General features: G+C 37.5%; 1 protein-coding gene across 1 annotated transcript in view; it reads left to right on the forward strand.

Annotated features, from left to right (window-relative positions):
- Positions 1–22,473, forward strand: part of DMD (dystrophin) — a 1,831,916-nt gene that overhangs the window by 1,079,333 nt on the left and 730,110 nt on the right. The gene's annotated exons all lie outside the window — the stretch shown is intronic.

Here is a 22,473-nt window from a genome sequence, read left to right on the forward strand (position 1 = left end):
TAGTCTTACCCAGTCCCTGTGCAGCTTGCTTGCCATCCAGGAGTCGATTTTGTTTCCACCTGACATTAGTGTATTAAAAAGATTAGAGATTGACAAGCAGCGATGTTCTTATTAGAAAACTAATGGAGAATTTAGAGCCTCTCTGCTATGAAACTTGGAGCACAGAAAATAGCAAGGGTTTGGCTACAGCGACCCAAGAGCCTATTTAAGATTCTCCCCATGATAAGGGAACTAAAGTGATTAACATACTGATAAGATTTTCCTAAAATAATCTATTTATTTCAAAATTATTCTTTCAACTCTTAATTACAATCTTTTACTTTTCCCAGGGCCTTCTTGCTACCTCTGCAACACATTTAATTACCTATATTCCCCAACCTGTACTGTATTAAATTTTTTATGGGACTTTTATAGGGTAATTTATTGGAAGAATGGCCTTCAGTGTCATTACGTTCAATGAATGCCCGATTTTGACAAAGGGATTGCTAAATTATATCAATCTTTTTAAGCCACCATGCCCCTGCTTAGATGTAAATGCAAATCTATTGTTCACATTTGTGATTGAATTGAACTTGAGAAGTACCACCATATTGATTCCTTCTGCAAATAAAATATAATTAGATTTCCCCCAAGCTTTCCACGCTCTCCCAAGGGATTTGCTGGTTTTGTATTGTAGACTTTTGGTGAACATGAAGGACAATGTCCTATTATAAAGACCAGTAAGGTTTCTTTTTACATCAGTAAAGAATTTTAATTTATTTCTGGTATCATTTCTATTTATATCCGTCTCCTCTCACCCTCTGCCTAAGAAAAGCATAAGATTTAAGAAAAGGAGGGGGGAAGGCATACTGATATCCTATAATTGTTCTAATAATAAATATTTAACATTATAAATTTATGTTATAGCTATACAACTAAGGCTAGGTACTTGAATATGAATATTTTCCTAGCTCTCTTTTTAGATTACTTTAGTCAATCACCAATATCTGATTAAAAGCTACCAGAATCTTAAATACAAAAGTAATTGTGAAAAAACCTCTGATGCATATAACAAGAGTTTTTTAAAGGCAGGAATATATTTCTTGTTTCCTAAAAATTGATTGAGTAGTATTTTAAAAATTATTATAGGTATCAAGAAGTCAATTTGTATTTTTGCCTTCTCTAAGAAAAGCTTACTGCTAAGCATGTATGAAGAAATTGAATTATATTAGACATGTTTCTTGCTCTCAAGAAAATGCTGTCCAAAAAAAGGACATGGAATATGGCGTATAGATAATCATTTATACAGAGTGCATTGGGAATTCTGAGACTCGGAATATTTTTTAAATTAAACATAGTATGTGATATTTAGGTATTCCTTGGAGTTTAGGAATAGGAAAAAAATGGCTTTTTCTGCAGGTTAAGGGTGAAAATCAAGCATAGAGTTGGAAAAATAATGATGTATCATCTGCTTCTGTGATCCTACCTACAGACTAAAAATACCAGTACATAAAGGATATATGTGCAAGGATATTTGTGGCAGCATTGCTTGTAATGGGGAAAAAAACGGAAACAAAATAACTTTTAGTAGGCAAACCACTGAATACATTTTAGAATATATAAGAATAGACTCTTACGCAGCTATTAAAATGTATGAATTTGAGATACACATGTTGACTAGGAAGCATTAATGCAGCATAACATTGATTATAAAAATCACGTGCATAAAAATAGTTACAACAAATGATTAGGTGTGTTTTTAAAGAGTCCTATATAGATATGTCGTGTGAGTGTTATATGATTACATAAACTGGAGGAAAATATTGAGTACAAAACAAATGGAAATACATAATTAGGTTATTTGAATGGGGAAAGTTTGGATAGAAGAGAAGAATTAGGTAAAACACAAAAGAGACTGCATATGATGATGCTTACGTAGATATTTTAAATTCTATATATTGAAAACCTTGTAAAATAAAAACAATGCATATTTAGAGGCAATTTAGGAGGATAATTTCAGAAAGGTAGCATCATTGTCTAAGAATTTTCATGATCCTTTTGACATTTACAGATAGTTTTAGTGACCTGACTATGAAGGAGATGCCCTAATTTTATCATGTCTCTTCACAACTTTGATTTTTTTGTTTTGTTATTAAATGTCTTCAAAATTTCTTTCACCACTGGCTTTTTAAAAACATTAGATACGTCAAACTATACTTTATTTCAACATAAGTTCTTCACCATCCTTTCTCTATGGATTTGGTTTTGATTTGTCCTATTGAAATTTAACCTTCAGATTTCCACAGGTCTGACTCCCTCGTTTCATTTAAGAGTGTCTATGTCCTGCCGGTGTGGCTCAGTAGTTGAGCATTAAACCAGGAACCAAGAGGTCACTGGTTCGATTCCCGGTCAGGGCACATGCCCAGCATGCGGGCTCCATCCCCAGTAGGGGGCGTGCAGGAGGCAGATCAATAACTCTCATCATTGATGTTTCTCTCTCTCTCTCTCTCTCCCTTCCTCTCTCTCTCAAAAAAAAAAAAAAAAAATCAATAAAAAATATTTAAAATAAAAACCAAAGTATTATTTAATTTAATTTTTTTTTTAAAGAGTGTCTGTTAGCTCCCATTACCATGACCACCACATACCCTTCAGATCTCTCTGCCTCCCCCTACACTGCTCTTTGTTTCATCACATTCTTTATTAGGGTATTATACATCTATTTTCTTAGTTGTTTATTTTTCCTTTCATTAATGTAAGCCCCATGAAAGCTTACTGCAATATCTTCAGCACCTAGAATAGTACATGGTATATAGTAGACACTCACTAAATTGTTGTAGAAGGAACTCTCAAAATCAATGCTAATGGAATTGCCAAATCCATTGGCTTCTGTGCCATTTGATCCTGTTCAATAACACCCCTACTCACCCCCCCACCTTTATTTTAAGCTCTAAAGCCCTTTAGCTGCTATACTATTTCTAGTTTTTATTTCTACCACACACCTAAATCTCTTCCTAGCAACTGTCTTCCCCTTCAGCTTAAAGGTGTGCCCCCACTAGGTGTTGGGCTTGGCGTTTTCTCTTTCTTTCACTAACCTCAACTTCAAATTTATTCCGACCTCTTGGCTTTAGCTATCCCATCTGTTTATCTCTACTTCAAACTTCATCTCCAGTTCTACTACCACTCCTGCGTTTGTAAACTCCTCCAGGGTCTCCTGCTTTGATAGCCTTATAGTCCCGCAATCCTCATATGCCTTCAACAAAATCATCCCTACTCTCCCTTGTGAAGTCACCCCTCAATTGAATTTCCCGGTGTTTTTTTTTCACTCTCTCTAGGTTCAAATGCCCCTTTCTCCTTTCTCTGCAGGCCATACATAGACTTTTCAGTATCTCTCCTCCCACCCCACCCCCAAGTTCTTTCTTAAATAAATGCCATACCACCTTACATTATAACTGCCTCTGATCTGGCCCCTCCAGCTTCACACACCCCCCTTTCCAATCCGTTTGTAAGACTGATCAGCCATAAAAATCACTTGATCATGTATTCATCTGTTTAAACCTTCAGTAGATTTCCTTCATTTACAGGACTGAGGAAATAATTCCAGTTCCTGGTACTCAAGGGCCATTGCAATGAACTCCCAGAGTCATGCTCTCATAAACCTACCTGTGTTTTCCCATCTCCTAATTTTTGTACATACTATCAAGCATGTCCCATCAGTTCTCGATATTTTTGGTTTTCAGGAAAACTCAACTTACTCCTTGTTGACCTTTGGTTTGCCATCCATTCTTGGAAAGATTCTCTCTCTCTCTCTGTCTCTCTCTCTCTCTCTCTCTCTCTCTCTCTCTCTCTCTCTCTCTCTCTCTCTCTCTCCCTCTCCCTCTCCCTCTCCTTCTCCCTCTCCCTCTCCCTCTCTCCCTCCCCCTCCCTCCCTCCCCCCCCCTCAAAATCACTATTGTCTGTACAATCTGTTTAGAAATTAATTAGGTACTGCCAAATGACATCTTCTATTGCCTTGAGCCTTTATTTAAAGCTTGAACTTTTTTATGTGATGACATCTTGTTTCCTAATATAGTATATGCTTCTAGAGAGTAAGGAACTGGTGCTCTATTTATTTTACTTCAGATTTATTAGATTGCCGTGTACACGGTAGGAATTCAGTAAATACTTACAGAACTGAGTTATTAATGCCTCCGTCTATTTAATCGGAGGAAATGTTGGTGCTCTTCATACTGTGCCACAGGGATTTGAGTAATGGAGCTATTCGTTTTCTAAATACACTGCTTAATTTACTATACAGTTTTCTCATAATAACAACTTAATTTTGTGTTTGTAGTGTACTATATCTTGCGAAATGCCAAAAAGCTTAAAGAAAGGGAAGGAAAGGTATCCTATTTAAAAGGGAGACCTTAAGACTAGTATAGCCCCCCAACAAGTGTGGTGACTCTGATAATGTGCAGTGATGAGCAGAACAATGTATTTCTTTTTTATTTTTTTATTACCTATTTCAAAGAGGAAGGCAGAAGGAGGGAGAGAGAAACATCAGTGATGAGAGAGCCATTGATCGGCTGCCTCCCGCACGCCCCCTACTGGGGATCGAGCCTGCAACCCGGGCCTGTGCCCTGACCGGGAATCGAACCCCAATCTACTGGTTCATAGGTTGGTGCTCAACTGCTGAGCCACACCAGCCAGAGTAGAACAACGTACTTTCTTACCATGCTTACCTGCTACTCAAGCATAATAATGGATAATAACACACACTGTAAGGAAAAATGTTATTTTAAAATGCCGCCTGAAGGTTGACTACAGGAGGAACTATTTGAGTGAACTATCTAATAAAAGAACATTTTAAATAATGTAAAAGTTTCACCCCAAAGGACCGTGAAGTCTTTAGTTGAAAAAAGGTAAAAATGGCAAAGTGGTTTCTTGCAGTGTATTTTCATATCTTTCACTTATAATATGAAGATATTTAGTACCAAAATATTTCTTTAAAAATTAATTTTTATGTCTTTTAATGAAAGCACAGCGTCTAATTGACTTTCCTCATTGAGAACATGTAGAGAACCTCTTTAGAGCTTTTCCTATGAATATGTCTCGAAGATTAAAGCAGGTTTCCCCCAAGAAATGAACATGCAATCTAACACCCCCTCCCAAGCTTCCTTTTTTTAAAAAAGTCAAATTTTAGATTTTCTTTTTAGTAAATTATATTCCTTACTGGTTACGAGATCATTTCTGGTTGCAAATATATTCTCTCCATGTTTTCCCCTGCATTACCATGTTTTTCTCCTGTATCCCTCCATTAAATCTTGGCTGCCACAATCAGACATAGGAATCATGAGGACACTTTTTTCTTGTATCTTAGCAGCAGATAGCAACTGCTCCCGTCTGTCAAATAGATGCATTTAGCTTTCTCCATACATTGACTAAGGCAGGATCTATCACCTAAAGAAGTTTACCATCCTCTAAATTTGCTTTAAGAACATTTGGGTAACACATTTAATGCAATACCAAGAAAAACTACATTGGGCTAGGAATTGAAATACCTGGGTAAGAACAACCGCAACTTCATCAGTTTAACTTTAACAAATTACTTAATATCTGTGATAGGTAATTTTATGTGTCAGCTTCCCCAGGCCACAGGTTGCCCGGACATTTGATCCCACGTTCCTCTGGGCATATCTGTGAAGGTGTTACTGGATATGTGTACCTTCCACTGGTTCTTTCTCTAGCAAACCCTGACACATAATACCACTGGTCACTCTTCATAATCACAAAATAAGTATAAAAGCTCACCCCAATATTTCATAGGGTTAATGTGTAGAAATTTAAAGAATTAATTACTAAGCTTTGTAAGCTATAAAATACTATAGGAATTTAAGACAGTAGTATTGCTCTTAACATTATTTTTAAGTAGCTTTTTTTCTGGTGAGTCTTTTAATTTTTATTTTTTTTACTTGCTCAACCCTTGTTGCCATTTTAGTCCAGCTGATGTCCTAAGCCAAAGACAATATAAAACACTTTGTGAGCCAAAGCCTCAGACATACCTGATGACTGGGTGCCTTGAAATGAGCTACAAAGGAAAATTGACATGAAGTACTGCTTCTCTGCCCACTGGACACACCTGCACAAATAAGACTTTTCCTTCTACCTCCAATATGTGGACCGTTTTCAAATCTTACATTTTAAACTGAAGGTAATAATGGGCTGAAATGATTCTATAGGACTCTCCACAGTCATTACCCATTCCTAGGACTGAAAAACGCCTCCGAGCACTTGGTCATATTGAACATGGAAATGTTATGTGAATATGGGGTTGGGGGGAGTATGAGCAGGACATTAGAGCCCTTTAGACATGAAAGTCACTAACATGCCGCCCCCCAATTAGATGCATTCCCTTTAATGCATTAAAGATCAATTGAGTGGCCCATTACCATCCAGTCACAATAGAGTTCTTTCAAAGCTAGACATAAATAAACTACAAATATTCCTTTGGCAGCTGTTGTTTGCTAGGCCGATTGATTATTTGAATCTCCATAGTCAAAAGTGTATGATGAGAAACTTATCCTGATAACAGTAATTCACAGTAACAAGGAAGCCACTTTCAGTGGCTCCACGTTACCCAGGAGAGATGCATATTACCTGCTACAGCCGAAGCTGGGTCAATACGTTCAGAATCTGGCACTTGGCCTGGTTCTTGCTACCATGGTTTTTCTTAAGGACACAAAGTGGTTACCTTGCTGCAGGGCTCAGTTTCCCTTTTATATAATACAGCAAATATGTTGCCATCTCACAGGAGAAGGAAACATCCAGAAACATTCCCCTTGCTTGCTGAAAGCCTATTCACTCATAAGAGAGGCAGGAACAGACATTTCTGATCTAGTGGGAGCACGTATGAAGGGGCAAACTTAGTCTGAAGTATTACTTGGGAAAATCAAAACCAGGCATTATTTATGTGTAAAGGAGGCTCTGAAAATCTGGCTGCATCAACATTTGCCATTCTCCTCATTGGAACCAAAATCTTTAAAAATTGATTAAAAGGCAATGAGGAACTCTTCGTACTGCGGCGCTTTCAGATCAAATCAGTATCCAGTAAAGACAACAGGTAATTATCACTTCTAATTTAAGGCCGAATTACCGCTCCCGGCAAATTCTGCCAGTATCTCACATTGCAAAATAAACATGGCTCCTGAAAACATATTTATAAATCAATTCTAGAAGATAATTTTTATCGACAGTGCATCACGGAGCTGGAAAAAAAAGAAATGGAAATGTATGAAGCAGGCGCTCACTCGTTAAATCTCATTCTGTCCTCACGGCAACAGTAGGTGGTAGGTGCTTGTATTTTTTTTTTTAATTTTACAAATGAATAAACTGAAGGAAATCAAGTGACTTGCTCAAGGTTGCATAACTGATACATGGACACATCATTTTGTCTTCTAAATCTTACCCCTCTGGACTTTGTATCAATTAATCACCTGTCATCCTGTAATAAAGCAGAAATTGCTCTTCAATTTAGGTAACTATGTAATACATTCTTGAATATATTGTTTTCTCAGACAAGGCAGGATGTATCTGATTTTTAGAGTTTATTTACTTAATTATTTTGGCCACCTGGGTCTTTTTTTTTTTTTTTTTTTCCCCAGCCATCACCCACCTTCCTCCCCTTTCCAGCCATCAGCTTGTTCTCTGTATCTGTAGCTCTGTTTCTCTTTGGTTTGGTTAATTCATTTGTCTTGGTTGGTTTTAGATTCCACATACAAGTGAAACCATCGGGTATTAATCTTGCTCTGACTTATTCCGCTTACCATAGCACCCTCTAGGCCCATCCATGTCATCACTAGTGGCACGATTCCGCCCTTTATTGCTGATGAACATTCCATTGTACGTACATACCACGTGTCCTTTATTCATTTCTCTGTTGATGCGCACCTAGGTTGCTTTCGTATCTTGGCTATGGAAAATAACGCTGCAGTGGACATCGGGGTGCATATATCTTTTCAAATTAGTGTTTTCTTTTTTTGCTTTTTTGGATAAATATTCAGAAGTGGAACTGCTGGTCATATGGCAGCTCTCTTTAATTTTTTGAGGAAGCTCGGTACTGTTTTCCACAGTGGCTGCACCAACCTGCATTCCCCCAACAGTGCACGAGGGTTCCCCTTTCCCCACACCCTCGTCAGCACTCGTAGTTCATTGATTTGTTGATGGAGCCATTCTGACAGGTGTGGAGTGATACTGCATTGCGGTTTTCATTTGCACTTCCCTGATGATGTTGAGCAGTTTTCAGATGTCTATAGGCCATCTGTATGTTCTCTTTACAGAAATGTCTATTTAGGTCCTCTGCTCATTTTTAACTAGATTACTTGGTGTTTTTTGGTGTTGTTTGAGCTCCTTATATATTTTGGGTATTAACCTTTGATTGTATAATCATTTGTGAATATTTTCTCCCATTCAGAAGGTTGTCTTTTCATTTTGTTGATTGTTTCCTTTGCTGTGCAAAAACATTTTAGTTTGATGTAGTCCCATTGGTTTATTTTTTTGTTTCGTTGCCCTTGCCCAAGGATACATATCCAAAAAGGTATTGCGAAGAGAAACGTCTGAGATTTTACTGCCTGTTTTCTTCTAAGAGTTTTATGATTTCGTGTCTTATATTTGAGTCTTTAATCCATTTCGAGTTTATTTTTTATATGGTGTAAGAAGTGGCCCAGTTTCAGCTTTCACGTGTATCCAGTTTTCCCAGTACCGATTATTGAAGAGAATGTCCTTACCACATTGTATATTCTTGCCTCCTTGTCATAGATTAACTCACCATAAAAGCAAGGATTTATTTCTGGGCTCCCTATTCTATTCCATTGATCAATGTATCTGTTTTTATGCCAGTACCATACCGTTTTGATTATTGTAGCTTTGCAATATAGTTTGAAATTAGGGCACGTGATACTTCCTACTTTGTTCCTTCTTAAGGTTTCTTTGGCTATTTGGGGTCTTTTATTTTTCCATATTACATTTTAGGATTAGTTTTTCTAGTTCTGAGAAAAATGTCATGTTTTAAAAGGATTGCGTTGAATGTGTTACTAAATAACTAAGTTATTTAGATGCATGCTAGAAAATTAGCAGTAGGTATTACTACTAATACATTTTTTGAAAATACTTAGTGTTTTTTTATTAGTACTATCATCGCCTCTGTTAAAAAGAATTGTGTACTTGCATAAGGCAGATAGACCAACAAGGAGAGAGAGATTTTTATAGTATGAAGTCCACAGTATTTGAATATGGTTGTGATCTTGTCAGTCTATCCCTATACCAAGAGAAGCTGATAAGCAAATTGATTTAAGAGCAGTGGGCAGCTGAATTTTTCCAACAAATTGGTATTTATGTATTTTTCTTCCAACACTCATGAATACATATAACAATCTTATTGTTTGGCAAATTATGCTGAACTTCATAAGTGATTTAGTGATTTTTCGATTTAGTGATTTTTCAAAAGCAAATATTATTTTAAATATCTCTTATTCATAATACACAGAAAGATACACAGATACACAAGAAGACAGGTCCACATACACAGACAGATGACCTTCCCCTTCATACACATGCCTATAGACACTTCGTTTCTGTCATAGTTAAAAGGATCAAACATTTTGTCTGAGCATTTTCCTCCATGTGAGTACACATGAGTATTATCATTCTGTGTCAGCTTAAGCTTATTATTACTATTTAGAGAAAGGCCTTATGGTGGTGGTTTTATTTTTATTTTTGCCCATAATTTTTAAAGTTCAGTGTCAAAAATTTTGGAAATGAATAAAAGTATTTAAAAAATAATAAAAAACACCCTGGCCTTTCTCCCCATATATTGCCATTAATAGGTTTTAACTACTTTCAAACTTCTAGTGATTTTTCAGAATTTTTCCTATTAAAATTGTATTACATGTGCTGTTTTATCCTGTTAATTCCTATTTCCTTTATATTTTATTAAATAATTACATCCATTATACATTTTTTTTATTTTAAAAGACACTATAATAAAATCCTATTTATGATTATACATGATTTACTCTACTTCAAATCATTGGGCATTGAAATTGTTTCCAAATTTTGTTCATGACAGTGACCATCCTTTTGTTCATGAATCTGTTACATTTAAATTTATCTTATGCCTCTCCTTCTTGCACCTAAAGGGACCCAGCCATTTTTGTTTTCTTTTGGCTTCTTTTTTGCTTACACAGTTCAAACCCTTTCTTGACAAGGGGACTTCGTGCATCCTATTTCCTCCATGGGGTGGGTAATTAACTGTCATTCTCTGCATATTTCCCATTTCAATACCCTCATCCCAAAAGCCTTTGCAGGCAACCTAAAAACTACCCATTATTGGACATTTCCTTCATTAGTATCTAACAGCATCCTGCATTTTGCTTTCACAGCATTTACCACTGTGTGTGTGTGTGTGTGTGTGTGTGTGTGTGTGTGTGTGTGTGTGCATGTATCTGTTTGTCTGTTTGTTTTACTATGCCCAGATTGAAAGGCCATAGAGCCAGAAACTGATACAGGATGCAATACACACAATAAATACTTATTCATCTTAACATAGGGACAACATAAATATTTTCCTAAATGTTGATTTTCATATTTTAAAAAATAACATGGGTTTTTCAAAGCCATTTCTTTTCTATAATCATTCATGCTGGGGAGTGGGGCTTTTTTTTTTTTTTTTTAAATATTGCTAAAATTGGCGAATAGAGAATGCCTTGCTGTGTGCAAAGAATTCTAAATCATCATGCAGAAGTTTTGTATTTGGCTTTCAGTTATGAATGGAAGAGCTTCAACCACATGAGCTTCACATGCTGAATTAAGAATAGTAAAACATAGAACTGTTCATATTTATGGTCTCTTCTGAGTTTATTTCTATTTTTTCTGAGTTTTTTTGAAAGAAATAGTAGTAACTTATTACCACATTTATTCATTTACATTGTTTCTAACTTTTATGGTGCTCATCAAAATAAAATATGATTAAAATTACTTGGGAAATGGAATTCTTCATATATCATTGGTTTTTATGGCATGCCATGTGGTTTCTTCGGCCTGTCATTATCACATTATGACCTAATACTGCAAAGCCACATTGAGACAAATCATCCCGCATGACTGTTGGCCTGGGTGGACATCACACTGTTGCATCAACATTTCGGATGAGCCTAATCATACTGGTGTTTTAAGAGAGGAAAAAGGCAGTATGCGTATTTTCACTTCTGAATATTGGCCAGTATTTATTGAAAGATGTTGGCTTAAAAATGTCTCCATCTGTACAACACCTGGCCTGTCCCCATAACCTCAATAATATAAATGTAGAAATAAAGCTTCTCCTACCCTCCAGTGTATATCTTGCCAGCAAGTGCATCTGAAAGAAATTAGAGCCTTGTTTGTGTTTTCTCATAATGTTACTACACGACTTTTCAATAAAAATAAATTACTTTTGAGCATATTTGTCTGGACAACAACAAAAGCGATCCATTTGATTGATAGTGGACAGAATTTTCATTAAGTTTAACAGCAAAAATACCACAGTTGCATCATTCACCTTCTTGTTTCAAAGGGAAACAGAATGAGATGCAATGAACTCTATACAAGTGTTCACTTTGCATATTTTAACTATTAAATACACAATCAAGAATCACGTCAGCATGACATGCTAATACAGCAGCTTTACAGAAACATGTCATCTAATCTAGGACTGCTGTGGCCCTCTCTAGATCAGCTTCAATCATATTCTGGGTTGATGTTTTGCATTATTTTGGTCCATGTTATTTTTTCAAATGATTATTATCTTTGAGTATACAAATGCTATCAAAATAGACAAGAGTTTAAGAATTAAACCCATATCAAATAAGCTTATTCTCTCAAGGAAAAATACTATAATAATGAAATATGTGATTTATTCTTGTCACAATTTGAATGTGTATACAATTTTTCCCTTTTTGTACGTTTTCTACTTTTTATGTCTATGCATATCTCTGTAGCATCCAAATTCTTGAGTCAGAAAAAAGGTCACACTGAGTACTAGAAATCTCTGAAATGTGATGATACTCTGAGCCTGCTCCCAGGTCTGATACCTGCAGGATGATGTAGCCATGTAATTTAGACTCCCAGATCCTTTTTTTTAACCGCTTGATTGAGGTATGATTGACATATGTATAGCTATATATATTTAATGTGTGTACTTGATGACATTGGAGATAAGTATGCATCCGCGAAACCATCACCATAATCTGTGTCATAAACATATCCATCACCACCAACTCCTCATCTTTAACATGAGGATAACACCACATTTTTTTGCTTAAATCATATATTTGTGAGCGTTTCGAATGAAATAATCATCAGATGGCACTTTGTAAAGTACATAAGAGTAAGATATGGCAATAAGATAATTGTGATAATTCTTTTAGCATAATAATATCTTGGGCTGTTTGACACAATCGGATTATCTGTATGATAAATGCCATTCCTTTTTGAACAAAGGATCATATGAGAGATGAGTAGGCAGACACTTAACTTGTTGCTGAATCTGAAATGTACTGTAAATGTCTCCGATTGATCTCTTCCTCTTTTTTCCTTTACAACTTTCTTTTTATGTTGAGAATGTGATGTTGCTCTAAATGCGGAATACAAAACTACCCTTTTTTGTTTGTCTTTAATGATTAAAACTTCCAAAATGCTTACTTAAAGGAGCAAATTGAGTCTTAGGTCTTATTGATTTATACCCTTCTTTAATCCACAAAGGATTTGAGAGTGTCTAACAAAATTTCAAACTATAAAGTGAAATATTAATAGAAAAAAACGGGACCAGAGGAGATACAGACTAAAGTTTTTATATTAAAGCCAAGGATAAGAAAACAAGAACCTAAATACAGGTAAAAGAGGGTGGAGGGTGGAGAGTGGGAGCTTGAGGAAATGCCTCCAAATCATGACAGTCCTTATTAGCTTTTTATTTTGAGTGTCAAAACAAAATTAGAGCTGCTTCCAGCTGTTTTTCTAAAATATGTTTGCCGTAATAATTCTAAGTTGTCCTTACTTGAGGCAGCGTGTTCGTAGGGCATCAACTAAACTGAATCTCTGGGACAGGGGACAAGTTTATTAACTGAAAAAAGAAGCTATTCTAAGTTGCTTATAAATGTGAAATTTGGTTCTCATGTTGCAGAAGAGTTGCAACCACAGACGCAGGCGCACATAGTGAGATCAAGTGGTCATGCAGGCCCAAATGAGCTGCCTCACGTTGTCTTTGTTAAACAACTGTTTGTTTGCTCCTTGCTCAGCCATCCAGAAATGCTCTTCAGCCCGAATAGATGGAAACCAGTTGCAGTGATTTCTTCCCATTTTTGAAAATCGGGATGGCATTTGGCCATCTCGTGTTAACATAGTTCCTCAAAGACCACTGACAGCAGAGTAGGACCGTATTGTGCAAGTTCTCGCATTTCCCTGGAATATAATTAGTCTGTGGCCAGATATTGTAGCTCATTTAGAGCAGCAAAGTGCTCTTTTAAAATCCCCTACCTATTTAGGGCTCATTTTCCTCACACAGTTATGGCTTTTCCATGAACATTCTGTTTGACAGAGCAGCCAAGCACAGAGCTGAGCAGTTCTGCTCTTCGTATCATCTCTACCTCTAACATTCCCTCTCAGCCCCTATCAATGAATCTATGCCTTTCTGGCTCTTCTTTCTCCAAATGGAAGTGAAAAGGCACCAGGTATTGTCTTTAACATTATCTCAAGTCTCATTTAATTCCAGGCTCAGCTTTCCCTCACTGTTTATAGAGTTCTATACTGTTCTTTTTAATATTTTAACATTTGCCCTGAGTTATGTATCCCTTATTTCATCCCATGTTCATACACTTTTAGAATCTGAGCTCATTTGAGGATCCCTGTATAGTGACATGCATCTTGTAATATACTACCCTTTTTAAAAATACTCATTGGGCCCGGCTGACGTTGCTCAGTGGTTGAGTGTCCCAGTTCAATTCCCAGTCAGGGCCCATCCCTGGGTTGTGCTCGATCCCCAGTAGGGGGCGTACAGGAGCAGCCTGTCAATGACTCTCATTATTGATGTTTCTCTCTCTCTCTCTCTCTCTCTCCCTTCCTATCTCTGAAATCAATAAAAACATTAAAAAAAGAAAAAAATACTCATGGAGATCATTTAGTATTATGCTGTCAAAATTTTATTCTTGAAAGCCGCAAAGGCCTCTTTTTTTAAATCCTTATTGTTGAAAGTTTTACAGATGTCCCATCCCCCCCCATTAACCCCTACCACCCTCCTTTAGCCCCCTCCCCAGGCTCAAAGGCCTCTTGAGACATTTTTTTTTAATTTAAGATCATGGGATCACTACTCCCCCCCCACCTTCTGAATGTAATAAACATACCACTCCCCACATACACACACTTCCCTGAAAGACAGGCATCACTTGTCTTATAGATTGTTCAAATTGTTCACCATATATGTGGATAAAAGGGCAAATACTATAATATCCCTGATGGCTTACTAAGTCTGTCCCCATATAACCTGATTAGTCCTCTGAACCCTTTTAAATTCTGTCTGCAGGTGACCAAGGTTTGGCAATCAGTCTCTGTTAGTTCCTGTCTTGCATAAGAAACATCTAAATGTACTATGTGAAGTGGGAGAGAAAGAATTTACATTTGTGGGATCTCTTCATTGTTGAAACAGTGAAGGTAGCGTTTAAGCGAGGAGAGAGAAGAGTACTTGAAAGTGATATTGTTCATATTTCTTAATAGAAGTAAAATTTATAAGATGAAACATTTATTTGAGAGGGGAGGATGTTTATTCTTGAATTAAATTTAACAGGTTCAAATTTTATCTTTGCAATCTAGCAAGATACTGTGTGTAATGTTCAGGTTCTGCCATGTAATTTATTTTTCATGCTTTCTTGCTATGACTAGCAAGTATAAAAGGAAGTATAGAAGGGAAAGACATATATATATTGTGTTCAGATTAAGTTTGTCAAGTGTTTCCACCCATTAAACCAACACCACAATAAAAAGAGCATTCCCGTCAACTCACACCACCTTCCAGTCAATTCCTGTTCCCTATAGGCACTCATTCCTGTTTCTGAAACCATAGATGAGTTTTGTCTGTTCTTGAATTCATATGAATGGAATTTTGCAATATGCACTATTTTGGTCAACATACCATTTTTGATATTATTCATCCATATTGTGAGTTTACCAATAGTTCGTTCATTTTTTAAATTTATCTTTGTTGTTGAAAGTATTAAGATGTCTCCCCTTTTTATTGCTGGTTAATGTTCTGTTGTATAAGTATTCCATGATTTGTTTGTCTCTTCTCCTATTGATGGACTTTCAGGCTGCTTGCAGTTTGGGGATATCATGAATAAAGGTGCTATGGATGTCTGTGTACAAGTCTTTTTGTAAGCATATGTCTTCATTTATTTGGGTTAGAGACCTAGGAGTAGAATGGCTGAATCAAATGTTTCTAAGATGCTGCAGAACAGGTTTCTAAAGTAGTTGTGCCATTTTACTCTCCCACCAGTGATGGTGAAAAGCTCTATTTGCTCCATGTTCTCACCAATACTTGATCTTAGCAGTCCTTTATCACTCTGATGACTAACAATATTGACCATCTTTTCATGTAACTGTTGGCCATTCGTGAACAAAGATTAAGACGGTGCCCTTCTTATTGAGTGAAACTAGTATTTTGAGGTCACCGCTATAATGTGGAAATTGGGAATGGCAGACATTTTTCTACTTGGCTTCTTTTCTTATTTTCTCTGAAGACTCTCCTGTAAAGCAAGATTGCTGCTGGGCAGCAGTGCGTTGACTTTGTAAAAGCCCTGCTCCATGGCCAGGCCTGTCACCGATACGAAGTACTTACCATTGTAAATTTGTGACCAGCTGCTGAAGATGGTCTCTTCAGAGCCATCAGCACTAATTGGTTGATTTGAAGTTTACTTCGTATTTTAAGATACAGAAATATAATTTAATCATGACTTTTACCACATATGCTATGCTCATTCATTTAGTCATATTTAGTCAACAGAGTGTTACTGATTAACATTCTTGTGCCTGATCTGTCTGATTTCCAGAGTATATGCCTAGTCAACAAGAGATACAAGATTTTTTAAACCATCTTTCCTTCTCATATAATTCTTTGAAGGAGGAGAGTATTACCATACAACATACTGAGTTGGAAAGTAAGAAAGCTAACCTCAGAAACTAAAGCTTAGAAAAGGAGCAGCTTGTGTTTAATGCCCCTGTAACTTGGCAAGAGGGACATAGAAGGCTTAGTGAGACCCAACATGCACTTAAAGGTGGATTTTTAGTTGATGTCTTTGGGGGGTTCTGTAATCTAAGCTAAATGCTTAAAATCAATTAGTTTATGTTAGACACAGAAATCTGTTTTTATCCCTCCTTAACTTGTTTCTGGGCCTTTCCATTCTCCAGAGCCGGAGAAACTAAACCTTACCTTGATAACTTATTTGTGGTAAGAGATGAGACTTTTGTAAAACACAATTTTTTAACGTCTCTTTTCCATACTAGGCTGTTGTATATATTTCAGATTTTTACTTTCAAACCTTTCTCAAATGGGAAACTATTCAAGAGTACTGTAATATCTTGACTAGTTTTTTTTTAATTCTCACTCAAAGATATGTTTAGAGAGAGGAAGAGAGAGGGGAGGGGAGAGAGAGAGAGAGAAAGAAAGAGAGAGAAAACATTGATGTGAGAGAGAAACATCAATCAGTTGCCTGCCATACATTCCACAATCGGGGATCGAACCCACAACCTAGATATGTGCCCTGATCAGGAATCGAACCTACAACCTTTTGGTGTGGGAGATGATACTCCAACCAACTGAGCTACCTGGCCAGGGCTATCTTGCCTAGTTTTATGCTCAATTTGTCAACAAATATTTGTTGAGCAATTATTGAGGCAAGGAGTGTCCAGCAGTACCTGGTAATATAAAGAGTGGGAAAAGACTGCCCTCAGGCATTTATAATCTTAATTACCACAACCCCTGTCTGTCTGTTTCTGACCATCTCCCCAACCTCAGGTACATGTACATATACACCCACAATTATACACAACATTATGCAATTAATTGATTTACCTTGTTTGCGCAGCATTTCCATAGCTGCGTTATGATACAGAGTCCTTCGTAGTTAGTTGCTTGCTATGCTCTCCTCTGTTAAATTGAGCATTGATGGGAAAATACAAGTTTATTTATTATTGTAAAGATACCATGTAGAGTAGCTACCTAAAAATTTGCTGGCGCGAATCACATTGAAGAGAATACTTACCTGCACTGCAGATTTTACCTAAAGTCATTTAGAGATTATGCCATAGCTAAAGCACAGAACAGAAGGACTTTAAGGGACGAGCTTAATTCCTGATCCATTAAAGAGCAACATGAATATATTTTCCAATCATCTTTGTCCATTGATTTTTTAGAGTGTTCTGTTTGTTTTAATGTCCATTTTGAAGCACACACAATGCGTTGTTCCATAGTTGCAGAGATAGGAAAGATGTGGAGAATGGGTTGAAAGAAGTCTTGGTGGGTACATGAAGGTGGATGCTAATGGGTGGGGTGGGGGGATCCTGAGGGAAGCGGAGGGGCCATGAGCAGGCTTACAGGTAATAGAGGGCGGGCCAAAAGTAGGATTACACTTTGTATGGCAAATAATACCGTAATTAGTAAGTAGTAATACAAGAATAAACTGTTTCGTGTACTCACAACGCTAAGCCTACGTTTGCCCCACCCTGTATTGATGAAAGCAACCTGATTCTGAGCAACACATCTGGGGAAGGTTTTTGTGGGTTTGTTTTTTGTTTTTTAATGTAACCGATGACATGTTTTAGAAAGGAATAAAATGGGTTTGTCATAAAACGGAATCATTCCAGGCCACCACCACGGTGTCACACTGCGTCTCCGTGTGTGTGCGAGCAGATCTCCAGGAACCAAGCCGTGTGCCTCGCCTGGGTGCTCTGAGTTCCCCTTTCTCCTAACCGGTCCCGGGCTTCCCAAAGCCAAAGCTGGCCGGCAGATCGCCTTGTAAGTGACTAATAGGCGACATCCCATGGTTTCTTCTCACTGTGATCCGCAGGCAGGCCCTTCACTGTGAGGCGGGCTATGCCCCTCCACAACAGCCCACCCGCGCCCCAGGGCAAGGAGGCCTGCGACTCAGGGACCTACAGTACAAGTGAACAAATAAGCCACTAAGGAAGGAGGGAGGGGGAGAGAGAAGGAGGGGAGAGCAGAAAAATAGAAAGCCAAAGCAGCAGCAGGCTCGGAGGGACCATGATGAGCTAGCAGAGCCAGCCACATCGCCCGGATTTATTATCCCCAAGAGCCATTCTGGCCGGCTGGAAAGATCACCAGAGCACGTCCATATCAACAAAATCGGTGAAGTCAGAGAGGACCACCTTTCTCTTTCCAGTGTTTTTATGTCCATTGATTTTTCTTTTTTTTAGCAGTGGGTAGGTAGAAGTTAGGATAGATGGATACAAGCAGCTTCATGAGAACAGTATTTTTTTTTCTTCAGATGTTGTGGGGAATCAAGCTGCCTCTCAACTTTCTATATTATGTGCGTCGTGAGATTGATTGATCTCTTTGCCAGCAAATGAAAATAAAATGTAGAGTTGTAGACATATCGCAAGGGTCAATGACAATATTAATCCTCTCACTTTCTTATGCAGCTATTGTCATGCAAATATTCAGGAAGTCCCCAAATATGTTTAGATTATGAATTTGACCTTTGAAGTTATCCACAATGTTTTCAATGAAAATGGAAACTCCAGCCACATTCAGAGCCAAACCCACAGCACAAATCTTAGACTTAGCTCTGCTAAGGAGGATCTGTTATATTTCAATCATAATTTTCCCCTGAGCTTCAGTCCAGTATCTCCAACTGCCCAGTTGATAGCCTCCCCTTCACTCACACCTCCAGTGAATGGCTAAATCTTGTCTATTTACCTGCCAAATATCACTTGGTTCCACCCACTTCCTTTTTCTATCACTGCCTCCCTAATCCACACTACCACCTCCCTCCCCTTACCTACATTCATCTTTCCTACCCCGTCTCCCCACTTCTATCCCAGAGCTTCTCCGGTGCATTTCTTCTGCATCCACCGATGACCAGCATCTAGCGCAGTGCCTGGCTGATAGAAGGCATTCAGTCAATGGTTGTCTAGTCACTGAGTGAAAATATTTGATAAGCATCTCGGGTCCAATGAGATTAAACCTTTTAATCAAACATTCCCAGTCCTTAATAAATTCCATGGACACATCATCTTGCTTTTTAAAAACAATATTGTTGCTTTTCCCATGCCCTCACCACATATTTTCTATCCACCAAATGGTTTTTGAATAAATATGCGTGTGGCTCCAAATTCTTCTAGAAAGAATAAAGAATTTTAAAATGATCTGTCTCCTTTCAGATGGTCTGTCTTAAGAGCCAGTGTTTTTTGTGTGCAGTATGTTCTATGATGGAATATCTTACATGTTTTCAAAACCACTCTAGTAATTATGTAGAAAGAATTTTATGCCTAGTCATGTGTTCTGCTTCCAGGATCACTTTATAAGAAAGCAAGCAGGTCACAGACACGAGCCTCCTTTTGATCAGAGAAAGGTCAATTTGTTTTCTTAACAAATCTAAGTAAATGGAGAGACAAACAGCTCTTAAATGTTCCCAGGTTGTCCTCCTGAAGTTCTAATGAATAATTTAGAAGCCAGAAAGGATTGAAGAAATCTGTGAACCTAGAGAGGCCTAGCATTGATTTTAACAAAGTAAAACCCATTAACTTGGCAAAGTTTTGTACTTTATAACAACAGTTTTCTTTAAAGCAGGGGCCACTGATTCAAATGCCTTCAGAGAACTGAAGACTATATACCTGCCCCTTCAAAAGGCATTCAGAGTATTAAAGTTCTAGTGCCAAAACATGTGTTGGAACAGATTTAACTTGCAGTCTTCAGTTTCAGATCCCCAAGGTCAGAGACTTAATATATATATGCACTCCCCCCCACACACACCTTTGATAGCTCTGCTTGAAATTGAGGAATATATGTTTGGGGATTTTTAAAAATTTTTCCCCTCAGGGCATTATTTCTTGGGAAAGAAAGAAAAAAGCCTGAGATAACCTTACAAAGCATGTAGTACTTAAAGCACTTTATGATGAATTCATTTGGTATCCAGGTTAACAGCAGTGATGATAATGAATGTATGTATCACCTATGTGGATGAGATAAATCCGTCCAAAGGACATTTCATTGCAATTTGATATTGGGTAAATGTCTCATTTTAAAAAATCGCTACTGGACATAATTTTCCTTTAGTTCATTGGCAGGAAGTTTGCCTTAGAAGAGGAACTGTCTCATTCCAGTTTTCGGAGGAATTACCATTACTCTTTTATAGCCACCACTCTCAGGAGCAGATGGGAACTGTAGCCAGCAGCATCTCTCCTGTTATATGCCCGCAGGAAAGAGAGGGTAGTGGGTGACACCTAACAAGACCCCCTCCTCGTTCCAATTCCTGTAACACTAACGAAAACATGCTTTCAGCATTATTCCTGAAATGCAAATAAAATGAGACCAGCAGAAAGAATAGGCTAAAAAGTGCATTTTATTTTTGATGGGTCATTTACGGAAGCTGATCTTCTCTGATTTGATTTAGTTTACAAGTTATTAATGAATGATCTGTATGCCCTTAGATAAGAGTTGAATCTGGGGTACTGTTCAAATTTGGAGACATATTGTATGGCCAAAAGAAGAAAAAACTCCTTCTGTATCATTTATTCCTCAGCTTTAAAGTCTGATGCAGACATGAATGCTATCAATGAATGACACTAGATAGAAATATTTAATAAATACCTATTCAGAGAAGGGATGCTCAGCTCTCCCTTCAGCTTTAAAGTGTCCAGGACAAGAGGACACGTTTAAGCTGAGCATTACAGATGAGTAATGAGCTTGACCTGCAAAACAGCAAGACTGTCAAGCAAGTAGAAGGCCATTCAGTATAACTGGGAGTTGGAGTTACGTTTGAAAGTGGGTAGTAGCAGAAAAGCAGGCTGCAAAGCCCAGGGGAGAAGAGGCTCTTCAGACCTTGCCTGGTAGACTAATGTTCGGATTTTATCTTGTAGTTTATAGGTAGGCATTATTCTTGATCTCATTCTGGGCTCTTGACCATGGACTTGATTCTTGCCGCCTCCAACTTTTATTCTTTACTCAAAAATTGTCATTTCTCTCAGCCATTTTTCACTTTTTTCAATCCATCCTGTTTTTAACACACTATTTTCCCACTCTTGCTTCTGTCTCTTGCTCTTTCTAACTGGATTTTCCCAGTTTCAGCCATCTGTCAACTCTTGTCACTATCCTCATGAGATGTTCTCCCATGGTCATCAGGTCTTCCACCAGAAGAGAACCACTCAGTCCATGAATGGGGGAGGTTGAATGTGTCCTCTTGCTGAGTCTGCTGTAAGCCTTGGGCATCTGTCCATTTGTATTGCTTCTGTATGAAAATTCATCATCTCAAAGATTGAAAGCTACTCTCTGGAGCATATTAATACTCTGAAGATAGGGGTAACTGTATGCTCTAAAAATTAATAGAGAGGCAAACTTGTTTGATTGATCTTTGAGAAAATGACCAGCTATTACTTTTCAGACTCTTACTTGAATTCTAGGAACCGACAAAAATAAGCAATGGGGATGATCTTAAGCAGAACAGAAAGCGTAACTCACTGTCATATTTTTATGAAATTGCACCATAAAATTCGGTCTTGCAGTTTCAAAAGTCTCTGTAGGGTTCATATTATTACATTATTACATATTTTATTTACTTGACCAATGAGTAAACTGAGTCAATGATTAATCTGTCTCAAAATAAATTAACAAAGTTTTAAGAAAATCACAGAACTGGATTCTTGACACATCCCTTTGTGCAGTGAAGGTTTGTTTTTTGCTCTTCTGTGTCCCTCAGTCTTGCTCTTTTCTCCCACTCACCTTCTATCTCTTCTCTTTTCCTGTTCTGCCTAGTTTGGAATATTTTGCCAAGTCTTTATCTCCTGCATAGTTTATCCAATTTGTCCTTGTGCAATGTCCCATAACACCTTAGCTTATTCTTTTTGTTCATTTGTCACATTTTATTTTCCATTTAGTGTGTTTTCATACAGTTTTGAAACGTGTTGAAAAGAGACTTCTTAAATTTCTGCGATGTTTTCATATAAAGGGTTCTGTTTCTCATATTATTTCCCGTAAAAATGTTGCAGTTATTACATGCCTGTAATTTTTTCCTTCCCTCAATTTGACCAGACTTGAAGGACTTAGATATATGTGTCATTTTCTATAATTTAGGAGCACTTCTCAATTTAAGAAGTTGAGGATAAATGCAGTAACTCTAAAACATGCCCCTCTTGTCCACTGGCCCCTCCATGTATCTCTTGGCTACCCTTTCTTTGACAGCATATCTATTTTGTACACCTTTGTCCCCT

Source organism: Miniopterus natalensis, chromosome X (assembly GCF_054644295.1).
Source record: "Miniopterus natalensis isolate mMinNat1 chromosome X, mMinNat1.hap1, whole genome shotgun sequence".
Classification (NCBI taxonomy): Eukaryota; Metazoa; Chordata; class Mammalia; order Chiroptera; family Miniopteridae; genus Miniopterus; species Miniopterus natalensis.